Source organism: Hibiscus syriacus, unplaced genomic scaffold (assembly GCF_006381635.1).
Source record: "Hibiscus syriacus cultivar Baekdansim isolate YM2019G1 unplaced genomic scaffold, ASM638163v2 tig00005974_pilon, whole genome shotgun sequence".
In the NCBI taxonomy this organism is placed as follows: Eukaryota; Viridiplantae; Streptophyta; class Magnoliopsida; order Malvales; family Malvaceae; genus Hibiscus; species Hibiscus syriacus.
The window spans coordinates 2,183,041-2,207,779 of record NW_024062076.1 but is presented as its reverse complement, the minus strand read 5'-3'; the positions used below and the strand labels follow the sequence as shown (position 1 = coordinate 2,207,779).

Sequence of the window (24,739 nt, the reverse complement as noted above, 5' to 3'; positions counted from 1 at the left end):
GCTTCTAATAATCATCTTGGAAATTATGATTATATAGATATCGAGCACGAACAAGTTTCAGGACGACCATAAAGTTAAGATTCGATCGAAAGAAAGGAATCATAAAATGGGATTGGAACTTAGTGAGGCCAAGGTGAGTTCATATTAGATAGTGTATTATATTTAATGGAAATAAGACTTGTGACAAGTCTATTTCCTATAGTAAAATGCATGAATTCATTAATATGAGCATATGTTTGATATGTTACATATGTGTTATTGATTGTTGCATGTGTTAATGATATGTGTGAATACATGTTTATATGATACATGTTAAGTGTCCATGATATATGTACACATGATAATATGATATAAGTTAAATTATGTAATATGATACATAACTATAAGATAAGTGAAGGAATGTATATATGATAGAGATTATGTATGAGATATATGAGAAGAGATAGATGTGATTAGGTGAAAAAGAATACAAACATATATTAAGCCATGTTATATGTGATAAATGAATGATATGAAAAGTGGCATGAACTACGTGAAAAGAAGCTACATGATTATATGTAAATGTGAAAGAAGTTATGAGCTTATATGAACATGTGATATGAATGTGTATATGTGATACAAGTTATGCGACATAAGCCACGTGATATGTGATAGTGAATTACATGTTGATATGAATATGTGAAATGATATAATGCTAATGCCCATGTTATGTGTAAAGAGAGCTAGAGGTATAGTTGGCAAGCAAAGAGTCGAGGGATATACAGTGGTCCTTCGGGATATATACAGTGGTCCTTCAGAACATATACTGTGGTCATTCGGGACATAGTGGTCCTACAGGACTAGTTCTACGTGCCCCTAGAGGGAATTATACGAGCTGTGGTGATAGCATAGTGCACAACCTCAATGTACTCACATATATATAGTTCTCACATATGTATATGGGCTAACAAAGAGATAACAATAAATATATATTACATGTAAAGTATATGCTTTTGTAATATGAATTGCATTATATGATTATATGATGATGTGTGTATTGTTTGGTTAAATGAATCATATGTGGCTTAAAAGAATAGACATAGGAGTATATGATTATAAGACATAAATGATAAGAATATGGATAGTGGAATAAGGTTAGTAATGGAAATAGTGTGAGATATGTATATGTGTATATTACATTGTATGTAATGTTATATTGTTTTGGTATGACATCATGAGATGATGTGTTCCTGCATGTTTAAATAATTAGAGTTTTTTTATAAATGTAATGCCTCTCTAAGTCATAGACTTAGCATGTGATTCTATCACACGTAGGTTACAGAAGCGAGAAGAAAAGTAAAGAAAAGCAAGACATGTCAGCATCTCCCTTACAAAATTTCAGATCAGAAAATAGATGATTTAAATGTATTTGGTTATTTTGAATATAGTTGGCATGTACTAATTGATTGAGTTGAATATGCTTTGAATGGTTTGTAAGACAATTTTATAGTATTAATTACTGTAAAGTAATTATTTTCTCAAATGAGGAAATTAAGATTTCAGTGGCTTTGTAAAGAATAAAGTTTTGAAAAGTCAATGTGACACCTCGGACTCGGATCCGGGTCGGATACGGGTTGGAGGTGTTATAGTAGCTTTGAGACCAAAGGTTTGTTGAGGTTTACGCTTATTGTCATCCTTGTAAATCGACCTCTTCTACCAAACTTGGTTTGCTAGTCAATTTTGATGACAGTACCAATGTTTTCGCTGATTTTCGTGATCAATCTACACTTATATAAAGTAACCGGCAACCCAGGTAGACGGATCCATGCGACAATCTTGCTAGCGAAAGCTTGAGATGTGGAGAAGTTGGGAGACCAAGGTTCAATAGTCAGGTAGTGGCCGAACAAAGGTCTATGGTCCATCCGAGAGGGCAATCATATAGTCTGTATGTGATTAAAACGATATAAAATAGTAATCGTTTTCAACATCCATTATACAAATATGTTGTTTGGGTTTCCATAGGTCATGAATTTTGTTCTTCAGCATAACCAATAAAACGGTCGAGGAGCTTGACGATAACCGTTTAGTCAAAGTTCTTATTAGCAATCAACTGGATCCTATCAAAAAACTCAATAAAGATCATTCTGTTGATCACAATGCACTTCACGTCGCATTCAAGAACTTTTATATCTTCATCGTCAAAGGGCATCATTCATGGTTTTACCCAAATTAGGGCTTGGGGAGAGTCAATTTGGGGAGCATCTTGGGGTGAGAGGCTCACTTCTGTATCCATGCGATGATCAATGTTAGCAGGATCATTCGACTGTTCTTTACCAAACCACCTCTCTTTCTTAGGGTTTCGATCGTCTGGAGAGCCCTCCTGAGAATTTGGTAGGGTTTTGGTGTTATTCATTGAAAAAAATTAATCTCATTATCTATATTTTAATTAACAATTAGCCTCAACAATATAATATCGTGTGCGCAATGTAAGCCAAGTCAAATGGCGACACGTGATTTGCAAAATTAAAACCCTAATATAAAATCTTAACTTCCCACCTCATGAAAGCTTTCGGGTTTGATTCTTTTGGTAGCGCAGTTCAAAAAAATGACTCTCGACAGAACCACTAGCCCCAGAGAGTACTGGAAATCAAGCATTCAAACCCACGGAAAAGAGCAAGAAGAACAAGTTACCAGAATCCGAAGATCATGTTGACAAAAATGTTAAGCAGAGTCCCCTAGAAAACGAGAAATTTGAGCAAAAAAAGAGCAAGAAAGACAAGAGAATGAAAAAGAATGAATGAGAAAACAACCAAGGAGGTGAATCCGATGAAAGCAGTGATGAGTCTAAGAAGAAGGACAAGAAGAGCAAAAAGCAGAAGAAAGATGAAGAAATTGGGGAAATTAATGAAATCCAAAATGGAAAAGAAGACTCAATTGAATTTGATGGGAAGTGAAAGCTGGTTGTGAGCGGAAAGAATGTCGAAGATGCAAAATATACGCCCTTGAAATCATTTGCTAATTCTAATTTAGCAAAAAATGTTTTGGACTTTTGCAAGGATTTTAATAGCCCATCTCCCATTCAAGCTCACGCTTGGCCATTTTTATTGGACGACCGTGATTTTATTGGACTTACAGAAACTGGGTCGGGTACTCCATTTTTTTCCCTTAAATTTTGACATGATTAGGTTTAATAATTTTTTGGTTATTTTACGATATTTTATTTCATGTTATGTTTATTGGTTTTATCGTTCGATCAGGCAAGACTTTGGCATTTGGCGTACCAGCAATGATGCATGTATTGAACAAGAGAAATGGTAAATCCTCCAAAGGGAGGAATCCGCCCTGTCTTATGCTTTCCCCTGTTAAAAGTCAATGATGGGAGCACTGGGTCAAAAAGGTAGGCACCGAATTCGGTAGATTTAATTTTGTTAATTTTTTGGTCTTGGAAAAATTGCACTTTAGTCCTTTTTTTTAGGATATTTTTAAGATTAGTCTTTAAGCTTCAACTATAAATACCCTAACCAATTTAGCTTCAAAATGATCCCAAATCATTTCTTTCTCCCAAAACTAGAGAGTTTTCTTGTGAGTTGTGAGTGTTTTGTAAACACCTGTAAATTTTCTCTCTTTAATAAAAGATATGCAGCAGTCCGGAGACGTAGACATAATTGGCTAAACTCCGTTATCAATTTCGGGTATTATTTTTCCGTTTTTATTTCGTATTTTCACTCATCTGGTTATAGGGAAATTATTCGTTTACTTCCCAACAACTTGCATCAAAGCTTTTGGTTGTGAATTTTATCAATTTTTGCGAGGTTACTATTCATGTGAATAGTGAATTTTGTGAATAGTGAAATTTGGTCGGCGATACGAGTTTGTCGACGAAGGTGTTCTAATACACGGTGGTTCACAGAAATTGTCAAAAATGATCCAAAAGAAACCAGATTCGAGTGGGAGCGATGGCTCAAACGAAGGAAATATGAAAATTGAGAAGTTCGATGGTGCGGACTTTGGCTTTTAGAAGATGCAGATTGAAGATTTTCTGTACTAGAAAAATCTATATCAACCTCTCTCAGGAAAGCAACTAGAGGGCATGAAGAATGAAGACTGTGCTCTTCTCGACAGACAAGCCCTCGGAGTTATCCGACTGAAGTTTTCTCACAATGTTGCTTTCAACATAGTAAAGGAAAAGATCACAGCGGGTCTTATGGCGGTTCTCTCCAGTATGTATGAGAAGTCATCGGCCTTAAACAAAGTTCACTTAATGACGCGATTATTCAATTTACGCATGGCAGAAGGGGAATCAGTGGCTCAACACCTAAATGAACTCAACACAATCACAACCCAGTTGAGTTCCGTGGAAATTGAATTCGATGATGAAGTTCGAGCTTTAATTCTCTTATCATCTTTACCAGACAGTTGGAATAATACTGTTACAGCAGTCAACAGCTCATCGGGAAACAGTAAATTGAAATTTGACGATATTCGGGATCTGGTATTGAGTGAAGAAATTCAATTGAGAGAATAGGGTGAAGCATCAAGCTCCTTAGCCTTGCACACGGAGTCTAGAGGGAGAACTTCATAAAGAAATTCAAATCGTGGCAGATCAAAATCCAGAAAGGGAAAATCATGAACGGGAAATAAAGATTTTAACTGTTATAATTATGGCAAAAAATGTCACTTTAAAAGAGATTGTCGAGCGCCGAAGAAAGATACCAGCGCGCAGGAATCTGCCAACATGATAGATGAGATAGATGATGCCATGATTCTAAGCGTCAACAGTCTGATTGAATCATGGATCTTGGATTCAGGGGCATCTTTCCACTTCACCCCATGCCAAGAAATCATGGAGAACTATGTCAGTGGTGATTTTGGGAAGGTTCATCTAGCTGGTGATGAAACCTTGAAGATCGTTGGAAAATGAGACATCATATTAAAGTTGCCAAACCAAACCACCTGGAAGCTGAAATGAGTGAGACATATTCCTGGCCTCAAGAGAAATTTGATTTTTGTAGGACAGCTTGATGGAGAAAGATATAGTACAACCTTTTCAGGTTGTGAATGGAAGATTACCAAATGAGCACTTGTCATTGCTCGTGGTAAGAAAAATGGTACTCTCTATGTAACCTCAAACTTAGAGAATATCATTACAATAGCAGATGCTGATGGAAAATCAAACATATGGCACTAAAGGCTTGGCCATATGAGAAAGAAAGGGATGAAGACACTTTTGTCAAAAGGGAAGTTGTCGGATCTAAAGAATATAGATGTCGGACTATGTGAGGATTGCATCTTTGGCAAACAAAAGAAAGTCAGTTTTGCAAGGATTGGTAAGACACCCAAGGCTGAGAAGTTAGAGTTGGTTCATACTGATGTATGGGGACCATCTCCAGTTCTATCTCTTGCAGGCTCACTATATTATGTCACCTTCATCGATGATTCTACAAGGAAGGTGTGGGTTTATTTTCTGAAGAAGAAATCAGAAGTCTTTGATACATTCAGAAAATGGAAGGCCATTGTGGAAAATGAGACTAGTTTGAAAGTCAAGTGGTTGATGTTTGATAAAGGAGGAGAGTACATAAATAGTAGATTCATAGATTTCTGCGCAAACAATGAGATCAAGATGGAGACAATAGTTCCCATGACACCGCAGCAGAATGGCGTAGTAGAGCGCATGAACAGAACTCTGAATGAACGTGCCAGAAGCATGAGGATACATACTGGTTTGCCTAAATTGCTATGGGCTGAAGCTATCAACACTGCAGCTTACCTGATCAACCATGGGCCCTCAGTTCCCTTGGATGGTGGAATACTAGAGAAAGTTTGGAGCAAGAAAGAAATAAAACTTTCATACTAGTGTTTGGTTGTATTTTTTATGTACACATAAATTCTGCTGAAAGAAGTAAACTTGATGTCAAGTCCAACAAATGTGTCTTTGTTGGTTATGGTGGTGATGAGTTCGGTTATCAGTTTTGGGACTATGAAAATCGGAAGATCATCAGAAGCAGAGATGTCATTTTCAATGAGAATGTGATGTACAAAGACAGGTCAACCATAGAATCAAGTAGCTCAAATACTGAAGCTAAAACAAAGGAATTTGATGAGTTTGAGAAGATTTCTGGAAATGATGTTCAGATCAATCCTGAAGCAGTTCAAGAAGAACTAGGCACACCAGAACTGAGACGCTCCTCCAGAATTCCTAAACCAATCCAAAGTTATTCGCCTTCTTTGCACTACTTGTTTCTGACTGACAATGGTGAACTAGAGTGTTATGATGAAGCAATGCAGGTGGAGGATTCAGTCAAGTGGGAGTCTTCCATGAAAGATGAGATGGACTTGCTTATGTCAAATCAGACATGGGAATTAGCTAAATTACCACCAGGCAAGAAAACGCTCCATAACAAGTGAATTTACAGGATCAAAGAAGAACACGATGGGAGAAAACACTAAAAAACAAGATTGGTTGTCAAAGATTTTCAACAAAAAGAAGGTATTGACTACAATGAAATTTTCTCTCCAGTCGTGAAGATGTCTACAATCAAACTGGTGTTGAAAATTGTAGCTACAGAGAATCTACATCTTGAGCAGTTAGATGTGAAGACATCTTTCCTTCATGGTGATTTGGAGGAAGAAATCTATATGGGCAACCAGAAGGCTTCATAGAGGCAGGCAAGAAAAACATGGTATGCAGGTTGAAGAAGAGCTAGTATGGTTTAAAACAAGCTCCTAGATAGTGGTACAAGAAGTTCGATAGCTTCACGAGTAGCAGTAGTTTTACCAGATGCCAAGCAGATCATTGTTGCTACACCAAGAAGTTCGACAACAACTTCATTATTTTATTGTTGTACTTTGATGACATCCTCGTTGCAGGCTCAGACATGCAAGAGATTATAAACTTGAACCAAAATTTGTCGAAGCAGTTTGCAATGAAAGATCTGGGCGCTGCAAAGCATATTCTTGGGATGAGGATTAAGAGAGACATAAAGTCGGGGACCTTGATGTTATCACAGGCTGAGTACATCAACAAAGTACTCTCCAGGTTCAACATGCAAGATGCTAAACCAGTAAGTACACCTTTAGGTGTTCATTTTAGACTCTCCAAAGAACAGTTACCAAAGACGGAGAAAGAACGTGCACACATGGTGAAGGTCCCTTACGCCTCAGAAATTGGAAGTTTGATGTATGTCATAGTTTGTACTAGACCATATATTGCTCATGCAGTGAGATTTTTTAGCAGGTACGTGACTAATCCAGGCAAGTTACACTGGGAAGCAGTCAAATGGATCCTAAAATATCTGCGGGGTACCACAAACAAAGCACTTTATTTCAAAGGTGGAGATATGATACTGACAGGCTATGTAGATGCTGACTTAGCCGGAAATGTTGACGTCAGAAGGAGCACTACAGGGTATGTCTATACTCTAGGAGGTACTGAAGTGAGTTGGATTTCTCAACTACAAAAGATAGTTGCTCTCTCCACAACTGAAGCAGAATATGTCGTTGTTACGGAAGCCAGCAAGGAGATGGTTTGGATCCAAAGTTTCTTGGAAGAGTTAGGCAAGAAACAAGAAAACAATGTCTTGTATTGCGACAGTCAAAGTGTTATCCATCTAGCAAAGAATCTATCTTCTCATTCTAGGACGAAGCACATACAATTGCGATATCATTTTATCCGGTCTCTTCTGGAATATAGGATTTTGAAACTTGAAAAGATTAGTGGAGCTCAAAATCTAGCATACATGTTAACAAAGACGATGACTATGGACAAACTGAAGTTGTGTTCAGTTTCAGTTGGCATGCTAAAGTAACAAGACCAGAAATGTTGTTGCATTGATCGAGGTGTGAAGACAGATTAAAATCAGTCTTTAAGTTGAAGATTGTTAAAAGTCAAGGAGAAGAGCACTGGGTCAAAAAGGGTGGACACCGAATTCGGTGGATTGGGCACCGAATTCGGTGCATTTAATTTTGTTGATTTTTTGGGCTTGGGAAAATTATGCTTTAGTCCCTGCCCTTTAGGGTATTTTCAAGATTAGTCCTTAAACTTCAACTATAAATATCCTAACCCATTTAGCTTCAAAATGATCCCAAATCATTTCTTTCTCCCAATACTAGAGAGTTTTCTTGTGAGTTACAAGTGTTTTGTAAACGCTTTTAAATTTTCTCTCTTTAGTAAAAGATCTGTAGCAGTCCGAAGACGTAAGCATAATTGGCTGAACTCCGTTATCAATTTTGAGTATTATTTTTCCGCTTTTATTTTGCATTTGAGGTTTGATATTACTTAACAGTTAAACCATGATGTTATGCAGATATTTGAGGTTTGATATTACTTAACAGTTAAACCATATTTCATGTCAACTTATATTGTGTATGTGTACCCACACACGCACGGTCGCACGCTTTTATTAACATTTTGTTTTCATATGTAGGTTTTGGATGACCGTGCACGTTATGAGCATCTGACTGCTTTGCTTAAGAAATACCATGAATCTCAGAGGTAGTTGATCTCACATCTATTGAATTGTAACATTTGCTTTTTTATTCTTCCATTTGGCGATTGCTTTGACAAGAATGTGAATTTGTTTGCTCTTTAGATAATTCTGTATGAAATAATACTGTAGTCTGCAAATAGATTAAACATATCAAAGGATGTAAACCAAAAAAATATGGGAGCAAAATAAGGTTACGTTAAATTTTTGTCATGTTGCCATCCAAGAAATCCTTATGATTTTTAGTAGCTTTTGAATATTGATTTATCTAATATGATTTTTTTTATGATGTTGACATTAACCCTATAGGGATAATAAGCCCATACTGTTACTTTAAGTTGTCTAGACTTGTATTGTTCTTTCATGTTTATTTATTTATTTTACTTGTACTAATTTTACATCTTGTCAATTTTTTACATAGAGCCTTTCATTTCAATCAGGAATAGAGTGGTGGTGTTTGTCTTGTACCAGGGAGAGGCTGATCGTATTGAAACTATGCTCAAGAGAAGGTAAATTTTACTTCCCTTGTCTTATTTAAAATAAGTTTGTAATTTTACTTCCCTTGTCATTTTGAGTTGTGCAGTTAAATATATTGTAAGAAATGCTTGATAGTTCTTGGTTGGGTTTAAAAGTTCAAAACCATTCATGCATACACAATTGCATCAGAATTTTAACTGACTTTTTATTTGAACTTCTTACTTTTCTTAGTTCATTTTATTTTATTCTTCTAGTGGCTGGAATGTTGTTTCTATACATGGTCGCAAAGCACAAAATGATCGCACCAAGGCTCTATCATTATTCAAGAAAGGAAGCTGTCCTTTGATGGTATACTCCTGCAAATTATATGCTATTTTGCTTTTAAATTATTGTTATAACTTTCTGCTGAAAGCCAATGTGGGCAACATCAGTGTTGTTTTGTATGTTGATATTGATGTAGGCGTTTGCAAAATTTGATTAGTAAAACTTGGCTACTTTCTTCAGGCACAATGATATAATTTCTCTATGAGAATTGATTTAACTAGGTTAAATTTTGACACATATTAACACCATGTAATTCAGGTAGCTACGGATGTGGCTGCTAGAGGCTTGGATATTCCGGATGTTGAAGTAGTGATCAATTATAGTTTTCCTCTCACTACAGAGGATTACGTACACCGGGTAGGAAGGACTGGGAGAGCTGGTAGGAAGGGTGTTGCTCACACATTCTTCAACATCAGAATAAGGTAAGCTAATACAAATTTATCTTACACTTAAATTAAACAAGTGGTGAATGGAACATGGTCAAGTTTATTTCAAGTAGTGACAAGCTTATGGCAGGGACTTGCCGGAGAACTGGTAAATGTTCTCAAAGAAGCTGGGCAGGTTGTTCCCTCTGCACTGTTAAAATTTGGAACTCATGTCAAGAAGGTTTGTTTTTATCTCCCCCCCCCCCCCCCGCTTGCTCGCATGCATACTTGTATACATTCACATTAATGTTTATGGTTTATGGTATGTCTTGTCACCTCATGATCATCTTGTTACCTGTCTTAATACAGGATTCCAAGCTCTATGGGGCTCACTTCAAGGAAATTGCTGCCGATGCTCCAAAGGCTAAAAAGATAACATTTGATGACTCAGATGATGATAACTAATTCCGGTGCTCTGCAGTAAAATATGGAGAATTTATTATAAAAACTGGTAGATTACTTATTCTAGATATTCCACCATATTTATTTACTTTTTAACCAATTTTGTTTGAGCAGAAATTGATCTGAATGCACGTCATTCTGCTGGTAGTATGGAATGTGTAAAACCTAGATTTTGCTTATTTTAATTGAATGGCCATCTAGTTAAGTAAGAACCTCATAGATTAAAAAAATAGGGAAACCTAGTGTGCAAGAAATGTTGATGGAATTGATTAATAATTTATGTTCATTTTCCAATGAATTGCACTTTCCATTATGGATAACTATTAGGCAGAGATTGCCTGGAAACTCCTAAAAGAAAGCATTCTGGCCATTGTTATCACAGGGAGAACACATCGATGATCGTCATGAGATCTTCGTTAACTAAGCTTATCTACTTATTTTATGGTCCAAGAAAATTTGGAGCATTTACAGGCTGCTAAATGCTTAGGGATGTCACTTTTTATCCATATAAGAAAGTCTAGTTGTAGCTTTCAAGCTGTTTGGTTGCCTTGTTCTGCAATTTAAGCACTGTCGAAAAAGTTGGTTTGAATAGTTAAGAGTTAATTTACTACGAAAATTCTATGTGATGGGAACATATTGTTGAATGCTAAGTCTATTGATTAATTTAATGCCCTTTTGCTGTAACGCTGAGTTACTCGGATAAGTAATTGGTTTTAAAGAAAATGACAGGTTTGCTCAAATTCCTTAATCCTAGTCATAGCCTTGTTGGTCCACATTATTAAATGATTATTTATAAACAAGAAAGGTCAAGAACTATTATTTTTCCGGGTAAACATTAAAAGAATCCAAGCAGTACCTATACTACAATTAGGGCTGCAAAGAATTGAGTTAAATTCAAGTATTGTTGTTCGATTCGATTTGAAAAGTTAAAAGTTGTGTTTGACTTAGCTTAAAAATTTATGAGCTTAAAATTACTAAATTTGATTCAAACTTAAAATAAAAGTTTGAAGTTTGATTCGAGCTTAAAAAAAGTTTATACTTGAAATATTTTGATTTAATTTGAACTTGAATTCGATTTAAGCTTGAAATTGAAATGAAAATTTTATATTATTTTTTATAAATATGTAAATATTATTGATATTTAAATAAAGTTCTTAATATTTAATATATTAGTTTTTGAGTAAGTCGTGAGATTTTTAAATTGGGTATCAAATAACTCATTTTGATTCGTTAAGAACTTAGTTTAGTCTTTTTGAATCGAGCAATTATCAAGTTTTAATCGATTGAATTTAAATAACTTACTATATGTCTCGTTTTATTTTCGACCGTAACTATAATGATGCAATTGTCGTAACTTTTCCTTTTTGTTTTTTCAGGCAATTCAATTCTAAAGATCTAGGAAATTAAAGGTTAACTCGTCATCAGTAAATAATGGAAAGAACTCTTGTTGCCCAAGTAGAAAATTCCAATTCTTTTCCCAAACTTTTCCCATCATTCATCGGCAATGACATTATCTGAAATAGACTGGCGAGTACCCAACGTATTATAAAAGGATTCCTTGGGTCTTCAGTTCAAATCCCCTCCCTCCCCCAGATACACTGAAGTCACATACTAAAAAAGAAGGTGGTGATATTTTCAAGTGTAGGAAGTTGGAGAAAAGCATGGCAGAGAGTGCAGTTAAGTTCTTACTGGAAAAGCTTGCGCCTTTGTTCGAGAAGGAGACGCAACTATTGAGAGGTGGTAGGGAAGAAGTTTCTTACGTAAGGGGAGAATTGGAGCGCATGAGAGACTTCTTGAGAGTTGCTGATGCATTGGAAGATACTGACGATGAACTCAAGGTATGGGTCAAGCAAATCAGAGATATTGCTCATGACATGGAGGACATTCTCGGCGAATACATGCTTCTCCTCACCCATCATCACGGACAAGGTCTCTCTGCCTTCCTTCACAAGATGTCTTGTTGTATTCGGAACATGAAGGCTCGTTATCGGATCGCTTCCGACATACAAGGCATCAACTCCAGAATACGAGACATTTGTGACGGACACCGTAGACTTCGTCAGCGATTCTGTGCTGATGGAGGGTCTAACTCCAACAGCGTAGGCAATGCATGGCGGGACCGACGAGAGGACGCCCTTCTTTTGGATAAAACAGACGTAGTCGGCATCAACAAGAGCAAAAAGAAGCTCGTCGGATGGCTGATCGATGGTGGTACAGACCGCCGAGTTATTTCTCTACTGGGGATGGGTGGTTTGGGGGAAACCACGTTGGCGAAGCAAGTGTATGATGATGCAGATGTGAAGAAACATTTGCCGATACATGCTTGGATCACTGTCTCGCAATCTTTCAAGTTGGAGACTCTACTTAAAGACATGGTTCAACAACTCTCCAGAGTGATTAGTAAACCAATCCCTGATGGACTGGACAACATGAGCAGCTATCAACTCAAAACGACAATCAAAATCTGGCTTCGAAAACGAAGGTACCTGATCATTTTGGACGATCTGTGGCACATTAACGAGTGGGATGCTATCAAGTTCGCCTTGCCTGCTAACGATTGCGGCAGCCGGGTGATGCTCACCACACGAAACGCTGACTTGGCCTTTTCATCTCGCATAGAATCCGAGGGCGAAGTGTATAATTTGGAGCCTTTGCCACCCGAAGAGTTATGGACGTTGTTCTGTAGGAAGACTTCTCGGGGAAACTGTTGTCCTCCCCACTTGGAGGAAATCTGTAAACAAATCTTGAAGAAATGTGGTGGGTTGCCTCTTGCCATTGTTGCAATTAGTGGTTTTTTGGCTACGAAAAATAAGCGAAGAATAGATGAATGGGAAACGATCGGTCGTAGTTTTGGAGCTGAGATCGATGGCAATGACAAGCTTATGAATCTGAAGAAAGTATTGTCTCTCAGTTTCAATGATTTGCCATACTATCTAAAATCATGTTTCTTGTACTTGAGCATCTTTCCCGAGGATCACCTGATCGAGCTTATGAAGCTGATACGACTTTGGATAGCGGAAGGCTTCGTTGAAGCAAAACAGGGAAAGATGGTAGAAGATGTAGCAGAGGACTTCTTCAACGAGCTCCTAAACCGAAGCTTAATTCAAGTAGCAGGGATGACCAGTGATGGTAGGGTGAGGTTGTGCCGCGTTCATGATCTCGTTCGAGAGATCATCATATTGAAGCCCAGGGAGCAAAACTTTGCTGTCATAGCGAAAGATCAGACCGCAATGTGGCCCGACAAAGTTCAGCGCCTCTCCGTTCATAATACACTGCAGAACATACTTCAAAATAGGTTCATTTCTCAACTGCGGTCTCTCTTCATGTTTGCGGTGGACGAAAATCCATCCTTGCATAAACTATTTCCTGGAGGCTTCAAGCTACTTGCTGTGCTTGACATGCAAGCAACATCCATAACAAAGTTCCCAATTGACATTGTCAACTTGTATTATTTGAAGTATTTGAACTTAAGGGAAACCAAGGTAACAGTTGTTCCGAGGTTCATAGGAAAGCTTCACAATCTTGAGACCTTGGATCTTAAACATGCCTATGTTACTGAACTGCCGGTCGAGATCCTACAGCTGCAGCGTCTCCGTCATCTTTTAGTGTACCGGTACGAGTTCGAGTCGTATGATTATTTCCACTCGAAATACGGGTTTAAAGGTTTAGAGGGAATAGGAGCGTTGCAATCCCTTCAAAAGCTATGTCTAATAGAGGTAGACCAAGGGAATGTGATATTGACAGAGTTGGGGAAACTCACTCAGCTGAGGAGACTCGGTATTACAAAGTTGAAGAAGGAAGACGGGAAGAAACTGTGCTCCTCTATCAAAAAGATGACATGTCTTCGAGCTTTATCTCTTATATCGATCGAAGAAAACGAGCCCATCGATGTTCAACACCTCGTATCTCCACCTCCATTGCTTCAGCGACTGTACTTGAGGGGCAGATTGGAGAGCATGCGTCATTGGATCCGCTACCTTCATAATCTAGTTAAAGTGTACCTAAAATGGAGTCGTTTACCGGAAGATCCTCTAGTTTGTCTGGAACATCTTCCGAACCTAGTCCATCTCGAATTAGTACATGTTTACTATGGAGACACACTGTGCTTCAATGCTGGAGGGTTTAAAAAGTTGAAACATCTAGGCCTCGACAACTTCAACGAACTGAAATGGGTGCAAATCCAGGTGGGGGCGATGGTGGGTCTGGAGAAGTTAAGCATTCAGCGATGTTAATCGATGGAGAAGGTGCCCTTGGGGATCGAACATCTTACGAAGCTGAATTTTCTCAAATTTTTCGACATGCCGCACGAACTTCTAAGGTCCCTACGTTAGGATGAACAAGGTGAAGATTACTGGAGAGTTGCTCACATACCTGATGTGTATTCGACATACTGGAGAGATAGAGCTTGGGAGGTGTAATCGTTGGAGAGTTTTATTGAAGGGGAGAGCTCTCCTTGCCCCAACACTGTCATAAGTAGCCAGGATCTTCATGCACGTTGGAAATGAGCTAACTCCCACACGTTAAATATTTTTGTACCACAACAACAAAATTGTTCTTTAGCGGCGTTTTTTTAGTTCTATAGCTAAAAGTACTTGCGGCGATAAAAAAAACGCCGTAAGAAGCGCCGGCAATACCAGCGCCGCTAAAGGTAGCGGTGTTTGAGAACCAAAAACGCCGCAATAGGTTAAGATCTATAGCGGCGTTTTTGGAACAAACGCCGCAATAGGTCAAGATCTATAGTGGCGTTTTGGAAAAAAACGCCGCAAAAGGTTGATATCTATAGCGACATTTTTGGAACTAACGGTGCAATAGGTCAGATATATAGCAGCGTTTCTTGGAACAAACGCTGTAAAAGGTCAGATCTATAGCGGCGTTTTTGGAACAAACGCCGCAAAAGGGTGATATCTATAGAGGCATTTTTGGAACAAACGCCGCAATAGGTCAGATCTATAGCGGCGTTTTTTGGAACAAACGCCGCAAAAGATCAGATATATAGCGGCGTTTTTGGATACAAACGCCACTAATTTCTTTTTTTAGCTTAGATTAATTGATTTTGCATATTTGATTTATGCAATACATCACCTAAATTTAATATCATGTAGCTTTATCTAATTAACAACAACCATAAATTTTAATTAAAACACAAATTATGCAGAAAAATAGTTAACAACAAAATAAATTAAAATTTATAAACATTAATATAACAAAAATACATATAAATGTATACATGTGTTACATATACTAGAAACAAAAAGGCAAACTAGTTGCATGTGTATTTTCACGCTTCCCACTTATAACCCTAATATACAATGGAATTATTTCCCAACTTCTCGCTATGTACACCCAATAATCAAATTGCACTTTGCAAGCACCGTAGGTTATCTTTACCATCCCAAGAATCAATTTTGTAAGATCCATTTTCCAAGTGCAGAGTTCCAACTATACTTAGTGAATCATGCTTGAGGCTCAGCTACATACCTTGAGATCCACATTTGAGCATGAACGCAAGACAGAACTAAGCTCAGGATCTGAACGAATATTGCGCCATTTTCCAGTACCATGCTTAAGAACTCCTGCCTTGAGTGCAGATTCTTCTTCCGCTGTCCACCTGCAGATGCATAATAAGACATAAATATAAGCAACCAAAATAATGGAATTTATTGAGCAGACATTCTACTTATATTTTTACCAAGTAAAGGAAACTTTCATCATATTAACAGGGTATTCATTATGCTAAGTTAAGCGCGCTCAGCTGAATTTAAAATTATAATGTGGCTTCAGATTATTTACCTGGATGTAACTAGAACCAAATAAGGCACCATTTCCCATTTGAAACCGAGACCTGAAGTCTTTACCCTTTACAAGGGAAAAAAAGTTAAAAAAACAAAAGACTCATATTTTATGGCAGCAAGCCCAAGCCACCACATAAATTTTGTTTACAAGCACAAAAATAATGATGAATAAACTCAAAAACAATCAGAATGCCAGGTATGACACTTGCAATGACACAGAGAGAAATATACAAGGATGAAAGCCAATTAGGTAAGATATAATACAGTTTAAGAGTGATCGGCCTTGTAATCCAAGTTGAACATGCCATGCGACATATTAGGCTCATTTGTGAGATGGAACAAGAAACAAAAAACTATCAATGTGTTTACACAAGAAAAACATATACTCTGTAACTAAACAAGAAAGAAAAAAGACTAAATGATATATGAAAACATGATTTACCTGAGCATTAGCCTTCACAGTAAGATTTTCTGTCAAATCCCATTTCACTCTTGCATTGAGTCTACCATCGGTTAGCACCCTCCCAATAAGCATCAACTAGAAGACCATAATTGGTCCTACTTATAACTTGATTTATTAAGATAAAAGAATTGAGGACAAGAGGGTGAACGGGAAGAGTAGAGATAATGAGAGAAGCCACCTACATTCGGGTCAATGAAGTTGGCACCAAACTCATAGTGAGATGTGGGAATTTTAATGGTTTTGGCACAACTTAAACTGACACAGCAGGCTAAAGCTACTGATAGAGAAATTACCTGTTACACAAGAAATTTCCAAAATGATAGGAAAGAACACAGTCAAAGAACTCCACTAGGAAAGCCTAAACCACCACAAAGCAAGAAAGTCAATAACTATGGGAAAATACAGAGAGGTCAATGTTACAAAAAATGTATTATATTTGATATGACAAGAAATTAATGTCATGCATAAAAGGAATATGCATACTGAGGAGAACTCGAAAGCAAATGGATATATCCTTAACAACTGGGAAACGAAATCAACCCACTGCAACACAATCAGATCTCAAATTAATCAGTGAACTGAAATTATACTGATTAATTAACAATCAGAAAATAATATGATATTTATTATTTACATGTTTCATGAGAAATTGAAGCGTCCAAAGATTTTTAGTGAAAATACAAATGTTCTCTACTAGTTTGGAAAAGTCCTTTAAACAAAAAAACATGGAATTAAAAAATCCATTTTGCATCTAATTTTCAGCATATTTCATTAACCTTTTAACGGTTCTTTCATGTTATTTCTTGCTAAAGGAAAATAAAATGTGTTTAAAACTAAAAGAAGGAATCTTCTACCACATAATTATAATAATTTTCCCTTACAAAATCACAATTCCATTAGTTGTGAAAATTATCTACAATGAAAACAACTTCAGTGAGAAAATATGAGAGAGAATAAAAACATCATGCATTGTCAAGAACAAGAAATACCTTCAAGGGAACAAGCTTGAGTACAAACTGGTCTCCATACAGGAGTACCATTCCTTCTTTTCTTTTTGTCCATCATGCCTAGGTTATCTTTTGTCCCACCTATCCACAAATCAAGGCTCAATTTTTCATAAAAATATTTTCCCTGTAATGAATTGATATAACTTTAATGAACCTTGCAACCATGCAAATTTCATCTTTCCACCTCTACAACATTTATGGTCTAACCAATTTTAACAGAGTTTAGGCAGAAAGGAAAGCATACATCCAGATGCCTTTTTTCTATAGCATAAGAAAACTCGGATAGGAAAATGCAGATCAAACCACTAAATTTAGAGAGAGAAAAAGAATTTATGTGACATGAGTCCAAATTGTTTTTACTTTTCCAAACTTAATGGGCCTTATACCTATTCAACCTAGCGACCAATCATAGACTTCCTTGGTGAACCAAAAGTTCAATATATCTTTCAAATGCAATAAAGTACTTCAAAATCCTTCACAGACAAAACAAAAAAGATCAACCTAACATAATTGAGACGGAAAAAAATAAGTAAATCACGTTGCTGATATAAAGAAATCTCAAAAAGCATGCGAGTCAAAGTTTAATGGCTACCAAGCTTACCATTTTTTGCGAACACAACATCTAGGTTTCTAACATTGTTTGAGTCTTATCGAAGCTATGGCCTATACCATAAAGTTTACTTGATTATCACTTTAAACACACACATAAATCATCGTTTCACCCTCAAAAGACACCTCTGCAAATGGAGCCACATCAACCAAAGCAAGCATACCAGTGACATGGAAGACTCAAGGGTAGAATACAATGTAAATGTTTGCAATAAGGTCTTATTACTTAAGATGATTGCACTACCTTACATAAAGATTTAAAAAGAATCTTAAAACAAAGCTTAAAGGGGAATAAACATGAAATTGTTATGCTCTTAAGTCTTAACACATTCATAGGGATAAAAACCTGAAAGTAGTTAACCGGCTTGGTTTGAAATAAGTATTTGTGAACTTCAACAAATGGTTAACTCTGCATAGATAATAATTACCGAATTAACACATTATTTATTAAAAAAATAAATGTTTTCAACGATTAAAAGCTTCATTTTTCATTTATTTCATCTGTTCCTGGCTTGAATCATTTAACTTTACCCTGCTAAGATACTGAAACATAAACAACGGTGTGAATATTGAAATAATAGTGTACGTATAAAATGCTTAGCAGACATGAAAATACAATAAATAAAGGACGCGTGTAAGGTTTCAAACTAAACCTTGAGAATGAGAAACCCAATTCTGAATTTTCATTTTACTTCGAAAAGAAACCTGACATGGACAATTTTAAAGCTAAAGTTCTCTCCTTTTAATTATTTTTAGCTTGTAGGTAGGGTTTTTCTTGTTTACAGAGTTTAATTATTTTTTCCCTTCTCAGTTTCTCAGTAAACAAACAGGGGGTTAAGTAAAAGAAGCTTACCTGAAAAGAGACTTGTAAGCTAACATTCGATTTTTTTTCTGGCTCTGCTCCTCCTTATCCTTTGAACTTCAAGTTTTTGAGGGTTTTCGAGTATTATTGCTACGAGATTTTAAAAATTAGCTTAGGTTGAAGATCAAAACAGCCGCGAGAGTGAGGGTAAAGCACAAGAACAAATGTTGCAAACATTGGGTTTCAATTTCAAGAGAGAGATGCTTTGATTAAGGGTTTATGTTTAACTTCTGGCAGGACATCAAAAATAGGTGAAATGGGAAAAATGAAAAAGGTTAAAAGGGTTGGGATTTAAAAATTGTAAACTTGCGGCGTTTGTTAAACAAACGCCACTAAAACATGAGTCTATAGCGGCGTTTGTATAAAAACGCCACTAAAGTACAAGTCTTTAGTTGCGTTTGTATAAAAACCCACTAAGGTATGAGTCTATAGCGGCGTTTGTAAACACAAACGCCACTAAATCACGATTCTATAGCGGCGTTTGTATAAAAACGCCACTAAATGTATGAGTCTTTAGCGGCGTTTTTATGAAAACGCAACTAAAGTACAGTCTTTAACAGCGTTTTTACAGAAACGCCACTAAAGTACAATCTTTAACAGCGTTTTTATAGAAACGCCGCTAAAGTACGCATCTTTAGCGGCGTTTGTTCTAAAAACGCCGCTAAAAATGTTGCTATAAACCCATTTTGCTGTAGTGTACAAAGTGTGGATTTGTGTTTTTTATTGTAAAAAAAACCTTTTGTGCGTAAAAATATGTAAAAAAAGATATGGAAAGATTATTCCAGATATGATTGTACATTATTTATATTTGAGGGCACTTCACTTTCTCCTCCATAGCCTTGGAAGTTGTTTCCGTTGATGTTTATATAGAAAGAGAACAACTGTGAAGGTTGAAGATGATGAATTTTATTCGGTGTGGTTGGCAATCACCCTGATCTTTTTTACATAATGGACTAACAAATTTCGTAAGAGTAACATATTTAAAAATAAGTACTTGATAACATATTCAAAAGTAAATGCTTAATAATAAGTTAATGTTATAGACAGAAGGTGAAAATCGCAACAATAAAATTAAAGAGATTGCATAATGATATCAATTTATATCGGGATGTCTCAGGAACGGTAGTCTTAATTAATATTTTTAACATTTCTGGTGAAACGCTACCTAAAACATTATTTTTTCTACCGAAAATATTAATATTGGACTCTACCGAAAAGACTACATAAAACATTATTTTTTATCAGAAATATTAATATTGGGTTATACTAAAAATTAGTTAGTGAAATTAACATTTCCGGTAAAAATTAATGTTTTAAGTAACAATTTACCAAAAATGTTAAAAAAATATTAATATTTCTAATAAGATATTTTCTTAACAACATATTAAGGCTGGCGTACAACATAACTACCCGTTTATATCGGGTCAAGTACCTCAAACTTTCCATTTCTTGTCAGAATGTATCCTGTGCAAAAGACTCGGATTACACTGCTCATATGTGAACGTGTGAGCAATTGGGATAATATTCAAATAAAACTACCCAGTTTTAATAGTTCCCTTACTTTAAGAAAATAGTTAATTATATCATTCATCCCCAAATTATGACTCTTATTTTAAATTACTTCCAACAGAGCAACTCCCTTAATTTCACTGTTTCACCAAACTCAAGTAAAAATAGAGTAAACCACCCGGACTTATAACATTACAATCTGCAAAAACATACTCGTAGACCCCAAACGGCAGTCATGGTAGCAGAAACACAATACTGCTAAAGTGGAATACTCAGAATAAATGAATGGCCTCCAAGAGCTAGGTGAAAGTTCAGTACTGGAAATAGTAAACTCCGAACCAAGCTTGTTGACCCACAGAAAAAACCATAGTCAAAACCACACCTAATAATTTACAAACGATCAAAACACTTGCACTGAAGAATATGGATGCGGGAACCAAACACAGGGGATAACAATTAACAATTAAAGATAATTGATTCTGGGGTTCGCACAAAATCTAAGACATGAGGAACCAAGGATGGCCGTAGAATATTTGTCCAGAAACCTACCTGCAATAGGACCAAATTGAATATCCGATCAACCGAGAAAATGTTGCCCCGGAATAAGGACTTATTTCTACACAACTAGATCTGCCAAATCAGTCTGAAGAATCCGATATACCATATATTCCTAACTTTCCTTCTAATATACTGGCCCGACCAAATTTCTAAAAGATGTTTAATGTTCAAGGGGACAATGACAGAAACATTCCATAAATTACACCACTTTTGCCACACTTTCCAAACGACAAAACAATGACACATCGCATGGTTAACATCTTCCGGGTTATCTTTACAAAATATACAACAAAGCTGGACATTGCCATTAACCCCTCTCTTAATCAGTTCAGTCGCAACCGGCAACCTGTTATAAACTGCTTTCCAAACAAAAGTCGCTACTTTAGGTGGCATGAATTTATTCCAAACTTTACTCTATATGGGGTCTTGAACCATACCGGTCGATGCCATCTTGATACAGAAATCTTTTGAGTTATATACGCCATTTGAAGCACCTAACCACACCAATCTATCGAACCCAGACACAGCAGAAACACCTCTGTTGATAACTTGATTAAACTGATTCCAAATCGATATCTCCCAAGAAAACAACCCACACCTTAATTCAATCCTCCAAATCCAAACTCCATTCACCCAAGTCCCAAACTCTCTAATCTTTCTCTGTTTCTTAATGGTCATCCCATAAATTCTTGGAAAAGCTACTTTTAAAGATCGAACCTCGGACCAATGATCACTCCAGAAATCAATTCTAGAACCATTCCCCATAACACACCTTACATCGACAAGGATGTCACTCTCGTTCGACAATACCGGGCGCACTATGTCATACCATAGACCATTCGATCTACGCACGCTTATACCACTAGGAAGAATCGCTTGAGGATCATAATTGTACTTAGCGACAATAATCTTTTTTCCAAAGACTTTCTTTATCCTCACTAAATCGCCAAAGCCATTTATTCAACAAAGCTCGATTTCTGACACTGACGTCAAAAATGCCAATACCACCGTAAGATTTTGGTCGACAAACCACATCCCACTTAATCCAATGAATACCTCTATTAGAATTAACGTTCCACGGAAATCTCACTATACTTTTATTTAACGCATCTGAAATGGATTTTGGCATGGAAAATAAGGACATGTAATACACCGGTAAGTTTGCCAACACTGACTTAATCAATGTAATCCTTCCCCCGAAAGAAAGAAACTTACATTTCCAACTTTCAAGACGAACTCTGACTTTCTCCAATACCGGATTCCACATCAACTTCTGGTTTATTTTATAACCTAAAGGAAGCCCCAAGTACATCGTCGGCAGCTTTCCCCAATCGCAAAACAACGAATCTGCCCACCCTTTTACTCTACTATCCTCCACATTAATACCAAATAATTTCATCTTCTGCATATTCAATTTCAGACTAGCTGCGACCTCGAAAATTCTAAGGACACGAAACAAATTATAGATATTCCTTTCATCAGCTTCCGAAAAAAGAATTAAATCGTCTGCAAACTGGATGTGGAAAGCACCTACTCTACTTGATCCAATATGCACCCCTTGACACAGACCTAGATCAACTGCTTTCTTGAACAAACCACTAAGTGCCTCACCCACAACATTAAACAGAAATGGAGACAATGGGCAGCCTTGCCTCAATCCCCTTTTAATTGAGAAATATTTCGAAGGACATCCATTAACCAAAACAACAATATTAGGCGTCGAAATACACAAATTAATCCATTTTATCCATCTACTACCAAAACCCATTTTTCTCAATATCATATTCAAAAAGACCCAGTCAACAGAGTCATATGCCTTGCTGAAATCTGCTTTTACCATAACTGATTCCCTCTTTTTTTTTTTCAGATCATCGACAATCTCATTCGCTATCAATGAGCAATCTAATATTTGTTTTTCGGCCATAAAGGTGAACTGATTTTCGCCAATCACTTCATTCATACAAGAAGCAAACCTCTTAGCCAATAAACGAGCTACAATTTTATAAATACTCCCCACCAACGAAATAAGTCTGAATTCTTCAGGATGGACAACTTGTGTATTCTTCGGAATAAGAGCAATAAATGACTTGTTGAAAGAAAAATCATCAGTATTTCCCTAGTAAAAGTCCACCAAAAACTTCATTAAATCTATTTCAATATCCTTCCAGAATTTCTTGAAAAAATCCAAATTAAATCCATCTGGACCGGGAGCTCTTGTGACATCTGATAAGGAAATAATATACCACACTTCCTCTTCTGAGAACGGCCGTTCAATCCATCTTCTTGTGGCAGTGGAAAGCCTTTTAAACGGAATATCGAACCTTTTGATCGGAATGGTCTTAACGTCGTTATAGCAAGAGCGAAAATGGCTAACAAAAACTTGTTGGATCCCTGCTTGATTTTTGAAAACCGAGTTATTCACCTTCAACTTCGAAATCTGATTCCTTCTACCTCTAATAGCAGCAGTAAGATGAAAACATTTGGTGTTCTTATCACCTTCTCTAAACCACTTAAGTCTCGACTTTTGTAACCATTCTCTTTCCGACTTCCTATACTCCTCCCACAACTTCGCCTTCACAGATACAATTTCTTTTTGAGGTGCCTCATCACTTGGGTTCGCGATACACAAATTCTCTAATGAATTAATTTTTTTTTCCAAAATCATAATCGAATCAAAATTCAAATCTCTTCTTTGTTCCACCCAATCATTCGTCGCATACTTTGTTAACATCAGCATGTGATTAAAATCTTTATCTTGATTAGCACCAAAGATCTTCCTTATTTTATCAGCTAGAATAGGATCGTCCGCCCAGTGGTTAAACCATTTAAATGGCCTGTATTGTTTTTTAGGCATCCTTTCACATAAAAGAATGGGCTTATGATCTGATAAACCTCTATGCAGCGATGCTTGAACCAGATTTGGATAAAGACACACGAAGTCAGCTGGAATAAGAAATCTGTCGAGCCTACTCGCAGCTGTGTTATCTCCACCCCTAAACCACGTAAACACACTACCGATAATTGGAACAACAACCAAATTACATCTCGAGATGAAATCTTCAAAAACCAGCATTGAAGACGAAATATCATGTACCCCTATTCGTTCCAAGTCCGATCTAACAATATTATAATCACCAACCACAATAACCGGAATTTTCAGATTCTCAATAATGTTGTAAAGCTATTAAAAAAAAACTCAGTCTTTCACTACTCACATTCGGACCATATACATTGATGATGCCTATTTCCATATTTTGGTGCACAAACAAACCTTTCAACACAATGATTCTCCTGAATACATTATGGCATTTCACAGTAAAAGCATCTGAATCCCACAAAGAAATCAAGCCCCCTGAAGCTCCTTCTGCCGACGCATAAACCAAATCCGTAACAAACCTACCCTTTAACCTCCTTTCAATTCCAACACAAACACTATGAACTTTAGTTTCTTGTATCAATACCACCCTAGCTTTACTAAAACCAATAGCCTGATTAACTGCACTAACCTTCACGTTCCTACCCAACCCTCTAATATTCCACGACAATACTGGAAAATTAAAATCCATAAACAAAATTTACTACCACAAACAGGTAACACCCATAGATGAGAACATTTTTAAGGCTTACCAGATTGAACGATGAAACTCAATCGCTCAATCACCCTTTTCTTTGATGCTCCATAACGCACACCCAAAGATTCCGCAACAGCAAACATTGCCTCAGCTTCATTTTCAGACCCCCAACGTCTGGATACCATTATCCCCACCTGAAGGTTCAACCGAATTCTGTGTATTGGCTTTGGCACTGTTCTCCCTTCTTCCCTTAGCTTTCTTCTGCTTTTTGTTGATT

At 36.7% G+C, this 24,739-nt stretch overlaps 1 long non-coding RNA gene and 2 pseudogenes across 1 annotated transcript; 2 read left to right on the top strand and 1 right to left on the bottom strand.

Moving 5' to 3' along the window:
* Nucleotides 1-2,594: 2,594 nt before the first annotated feature.
* On the top strand, nucleotides 2,595-10,125 carry LOC120200409 (annotated as a pseudogene).
* A 1,626-nt stretch (nucleotides 10,126-11,751) lies between these two features.
* LOC120200434 lies at nucleotides 11,752-14,595 on the top strand (annotated as a pseudogene).
* A 773-nt stretch (nucleotides 14,596-15,368) lies between these two features.
* On the bottom strand, nucleotides 15,369-17,859 carry LOC120200473. The gene is made up of 3 exons (XR_005523548.1): nucleotides 17,335-17,859; nucleotides 15,881-16,703; nucleotides 15,369-15,698 (listed from the first exon to the last, which is right to left on the bottom strand). It is a non-coding gene; the product is annotated as an uncharacterized LOC120200473 (long non-coding RNA).
* Between the last annotated feature and the right edge of the window lie 6,880 nt (nucleotides 17,860-24,739).